The sequence below is a fragment of the Ischnura elegans genome, chromosome 6, assembly GCF_921293095.1.
Source record: "Ischnura elegans chromosome 6, ioIscEleg1.1, whole genome shotgun sequence".
Taxonomy (NCBI): Eukaryota; Metazoa; Arthropoda; class Insecta; order Odonata; family Coenagrionidae; genus Ischnura; species Ischnura elegans.
This window is the reverse complement of record NC_060251.1, coordinates 69,243,760-69,249,963: the sequence shown is the minus strand read 5'-3', so window position 1 is coordinate 69,249,963 and position 6,204 is coordinate 69,243,760.

Genomic DNA, 6,204 nt, shown 5'->3' with positions numbered 1-6,204 from the left:
ATCCATATATCTTAAGTTCGTAGCCTGTCAGTCTGCTGTTGGAATAACCGTTGAGGGTAAACATCGTGGCCCCTGCCACGTATACTAAAATAGAGGATTCTCAAATCGGCTTCTAAATGTGTTGTCACCCACCGCGCATTTAAATATTTACAAAAGACACCACTCGCGTCGCTGACGGACAAATTGATCCGAGTTTCACGGGGAAATAAGGTATAATTAGGGATTTCAACCGAAATTTATATTTCTTATGATTTAATCTATCACTTACACAACGTTTGAAAGCTATTCCCCGCAATTAATAATATTATGCTACAAAATATTGGAAAAAATTGGATCGCATTGCACTCCTCACCGCGCCGAGGACATTTTTGAAAACCGGTTAAAATGCGATCGAAGTCGAAAAATAAATCAGCCGTATGAGGGATGGAACAGGGCCTCCTTTATCCAGTCCCTTGGCCCCTGCCCTTCACCCGCGAGGGCGAGTTTCGAGAGCGGCAGGAAGTGAATTCGTGGATTGGAGTCGAAGTGGTCCGCTCGCATTGAATACGAAAATAAAATGCAGTCCGCCGACGGAAGATGGAGCAACGTTTGGGCGACGGACGTTCACCACATCACAGCGGCAAGAAGGTAATTCGTGGCTGGAGTCGAAGTGGTCCGATGACATTGAATGCAAGCAAAAATTTCTCGCCCGTAAATGCACGTCGTGAGACGAGTAAAATTGTGCTCTCATCACGCGATGGCTGCTTCTGAAAATAAATCTCATAGTTTGCGTTCGACGCAGAATTTCTGCACGCACATTCTAGACTTGGTCCCATCGCTGTGGCTCGACATTGCGTAAAGGTGCGGGGAAAAAACGTGCAAAAACGGACCAAAACAGCCAGCCCACAAAACGGGAGACAAACAGTGGCATGCCCCAATTAATTCCTGTCTCCCCACAGCAGTGGTTCTTCTTTGCAAAAATCTAGTAAAGAAGAGCCAGTCACCAGCATTCCACAATTAATTCTGTGTCCCTCAAAACCCCAGTGACCATTTTTCGCAATAGGGTGGTTTCCTTTTTTGTATTGCCTAAATCGAAATATTATTACTCCTGGAGTACATATTTCACCCTTTTAGATTTTTAAATCACGATATCTATTTTTTGAGATTAAATGAAAAGTGAAAATTTTCAAGGGCGCGAAAACGCGACGGCTAAGTATGAATGCTGGGAAAAGCCCGTGTAACGTCATTCTGGTTCCAGCTGCCGTCGTGTGAGGTCACCTCGGTGCGAGGCTGTGAGCGCCGATGCGATGCAGGCTGCCAGCAAGTAGCAAAGTACCCTTCTAACAGGTAGCTCTTGGCTTAAATAAGGATTATTTATACCCTATCAAACGAAGGAAACTTTCCGACCATAGACAATTTTAATAGGTGATTATTAAGAGATTTTTCCCTAAGCTCTGTGCCTCATGCATGCATTGGTAATCTCAGACGATGTAAAACTCCTGACTACATACTCATATAGCATCTAGGCCCCTAAGATGTCACGTGGAGTGGCATCGCATGGCAGCTTATCTGGCCTTTTTCAAATGAGGTTAAAATTGACCATTAACATTCGTCTAAACTGGGATTTCTAAAACCAAATAATTTTTATATTATGAATACGCTAATGGTGGGTGACGAATCGCAATCAATGCCTTTCGGTTTCTTAGATGAAGGAAACTACCCTATTGGACCGTGATTCTCGCGATTAGGCCATGATTCTCAAGATTGGGGCCTGACAAGCAACAAAGTAACACCGATATCCCAGCAATGTCAACCTGGGTGCAGGCGGGCAATGCTTGTCATGTATATTGTTATCTTCCGACTTATTTTTCTTGCCGATTAAATTCTCACAATCTTTTTTAATGCGTGGCTACTTTGCTAGCCGATTAAATTCTCACACGTATGCAAACTCCTTGCTTTATGCGTGTCTATTATTTCGGCCGATTCCATTCCCTATCCATCCATCCTCTTTTTTTATGCCTGTCTATTGTTCAATCCGACCCGGTCGTCTTATCGCCTTTTTTTTTGTTAATGCGTGAGTATCTGGAACTTTCCATTATGCCTGTACTATGCTGATTGTGCTGATAGTGGGGAATGCATTTTTAGCAAAGAGAGAGGCAAACCCTAACGTCTGAAATTTGACGTATTAGACTAATATTTCTGAGGTATCCAGACACGCGAGATCGCTTCTCGCTGCATATTTTATGCTCTGAATTGTGGAAAACGACTTTTTAGAGCTGCTATTATATGGTATCGGTTTGGTGTGATGGCTAGAGTGTTAGCTACCCACCCCAGGGGCTCAGGTTCCACTCTCGGCTGTGGCAGAAAATTATCAGAGATGTCCGATCCCTGCTTGGGTGGCTTGTGAGGCGGCACTTAAAATACAGCACTCCGTCCGTCGGATGGGACGTTATGCCGTGGTCCCCTTGGCACCTTTTGTTAAGAGCAGGCTAATGCTGACGCCGGTCTTCTCTCCACCCTTACTTCCATACCCTTCCCTCATGGCGCAAATGACTTCAACTGTCGGTCGTCTCATGCAAATACTGTACCATGCTGGTGGCTAGTATTGCAATAGAGGGCTCTCCAGTCAACCTCTTATTCCTGTCAACCAATGCACATTTAAATGAATTAAATGGGTTTAATGGTCTTACTTGACTGGACACAACGCGTACACCAACATCATAAAAGTAACGGAAGAACATCAAAATGGAGGACCTTAAACGAGCATTGACTAAACAAAATACATGTGAATCAGAGGAATGGAACAGACTGCGGCGCAGCGAGGGGGGTATAACCCCCCCCAGAACTCGGAGAAAATTTAATATTTAATCCATTTTTCTTATTTGGACAAATATTACTTATAGAGTAGTGTTATGATTAATAAAATATCCCTCAGAAAGTCGTAAAACTCCCCGTTTTGAACCATTTATCTTAAACATTTTCTATGAGAGGGCACCCGCATCTCCCGTATTCCATACCCCCAGTATTAGTTGCTTCTACAACCCTCTCTAGCCTTAATTCCTAGTGGTGCGCCTGGCAACAGGATCTTATTTTAGGAGGAGGGGAACATATTGAACGTTCAATGGTATTAGGCTCAACTATGTGGAAGTTAATACTAGAAAATGAAAAGGAGACTTCGTTGATTTCCACTGATTTATTTCGTCCGTACGACATTTTTTGAACCATAGAGGTCATAGAGAGATAATGACCTCTATGGTTCGGAACATGTCATACGGACGAAATAAATCAGTGGAAATCAACGAAGTCTCCTTTTCATTTTCGAACAAAGTGGACATTGCACAGCAAGTAGGCGTTTAGAAATGCCAACTTTATAGAGTAAAACAGTGGAGGTAGTGAGTCAAGATTGAAATACGTACCCATTCATAGTGAGAGTCTTGGAATAATGATAGTTCCCCCCCGAATTGAGGCTAATGCCGATGCCGGGTGTCCCTCCACCCTACCTTCCCTCATGGCGCCAATGACATCGGCTGTCGGCAACCTCCTCCAAATACCTTACCGTGTAGCTAATAATCCTTTTAGGAGCAGAGGTGGCCAAGGGGGCCCATGTCCCTCCCGAAATGACGAGATACATGATCACAAGCAAAGAAAAAAGGGTCCGCTCACAGGAGATGTAGAAGTCGCCACACAATCATTCTTTTTCCCAGCGCTCACCTGCCTATATTCCTCCCCTCTAACAACTCGAAGGCTTGTGTCGAGTAGCCTCCCTCCGCAAATGAGATACATATCTCCGTTTATCCACACTCACCAAATTATCGCATAAATAGAGAATATCATAAGCCAGTTGTTTAGTCAGGGGTGTTCTCTGCCCTCGCGAATCCAAAATAACCATTGAGTTGAATATCTGAGTGAGTGTGAATCTAACCTTGAACATTTAAACTTGAACCCCCACCCTACTATTTTCCATCCTTAATTTTAGCCTATTGATATTAAAAATTATACAAAAACAGCATTAGAAAGTAATTATATACGGAAAGTAGCTTCGATGCAGGTGCTTGCGCCCTTGAGGCTGCTTAAAGCTCCGAATTATTTGCGCTTAAAAAATAATGTAAACGGTTATGGAGTAAATATACATTATTATTAGTCTGGAGTAAATGCATATTATTTTTAGTCTGAATACTCACGATAAACAGAGAGAGAGGCAAACCCGATGGGCTGATATTGGCTAAATTAGAAGAATATTCCTGAGACGTCCTGACGCGCGCGATCGCCTTTCGCCACCGAGGTTATGCTCTGAATTGGGGCCAAAATACTGATAAGAGCAGCTCATAGCAGGATTGTCAGTCGATACTAAACGAAAGTCGAAACCATTAAAATTTCAATCGTTTCGTTCCCGCGATCGAAATGTAGAAACGAAATAGAATTAAACCCGGAGAGCTAAACCCAGGGTCGAAACGAAACCGGAGTCAAATATACTTTGAGTTGAAAATAAACTAAACCACTGGGACGAAACGAAACACAGATTACGTTTCGCATCGGAGGGACCGCGTGTTTCGCCTTCGAACGGTTTAGTTTCGACCTACATACCGAATACGAAGTATGGTTGAATGAAGTCAAGGTTCGGCTTACCACCACTAGGTGTATGGGGAACTCATATTTTGACCATAAACAGGATAACGGTGATCTGGCCAATAGCATTCTAGTGTCATGGTTCAACTAATACAAGCTAGAACCAGAGCTATTCATCGGTTTTTATCGAGTCGATTTTTAATCTCAATGTTTTAATCTCTCTATATACTGTCATGAAAAGGGTCGAAAGTATTCCCTCTTTTCCTCCTCCGCCCAACTTCTGGGATCGAAACTTAACTATGGCCCAGACGGCACAGAATCCTCCGTATCTAATTCGTATGCAGATAGTATCCATTGACTACCGCTCCGTCGCTTTTCGTCAATGGATACTATCTGCATACGAATTAGATACGGAGGATTCTGTGCCGTCTGGGGAGCTGCGTAGTTTCGATTAATTTAGTTTCGTACCGGGTCGAAACTAAACTCTTCGGTGATTTTAATTTCGTGCGGGAACGAAACTAAACCTAGGCCTCGTATTTTCGTTTCCATCCGGGTCGAATCGAAACATTTTAATTCGAAGTTTTAATTCAACGAAACATTTTTGTTTCATTTCAATTGCCATCCCTGGCTAATAGTCCATTCATGAGGCCCGCGTCTCTCTCGAAATGATGATATGCACGACCTCCAAGAAAGAAAGAAGGGACAGCGCGCCGGAGAGGTAGAAGTCGCCGCACATTCATTTTTTCCCCAGCGTTCACCTACTTACTGTCTTCCCCCCTCTCATAACTCGAAGGCTTGCGTCGAGTAGTCGCCCTCCGCGAGAAGAGATATATGTCTCCGTTTATCCACACTCGCACAAGTGCACCCACTTGGCGCCATGAACGTCTTGGCCGACGCACCTGCCATCTGTGTCAACACTTGTAAACTTGCCTCTTCCTCGTAGCTTTGCATTCGGAAACTTTTTTGTCGCGTGCCGAAAGAAACCACGGAAGTCAAGAGTTAAGTGGATACCTCTGCAACGGTCGTATTTTGTTTTTTATGTGACAAATAACTCCTTTAACCCATTATAATCCAATGTTGCTTCTGAGTAACATCAAAAATGTATACATATTCAGCTCTATTCAGGAAATATTTAAAGTATGTGCTCTTTTGTACTGTAAAGTTTAATAGCGAAGTATGTAGCCGCTACACTAATTATGATTGAGTGGAAAATTTTCTCATTTTTAAAATTAGAAGTCTTGAAATTTAACTGCTCCCAGGAGCAGCTCGGGGCTAGAAAGGGTTAAAACTTAAACAATCATCTTAAACACTTCAGAGTGTAAAGAGTCGATCGTTGTAAAAAAATTCTTGTTTCTAGATTACAGAAAATTACAACTGAGAAAATTGAGGTACAACTTCCAAATTTTAAAAACGGGAAAATTCAGGCCATGGTCTACTCCAAACTCTGAAATTTCCAAGGTCATAGCATAAGTTTTTAGCAAGTAATTCGACACCAAAAAAACAATACACCTGGACTTATGCCTCCTCTTAACCAGTTTGAATTCCTGAGTGAAAAAAATGATTATTGGCTCTAATCAGCAAGATTTCAGAGTAGTGGAGTAAGGCAAATTATGCATACTTGGTGTCGGTACTTTAAAATGTTCAAATAAGATCAGAAAA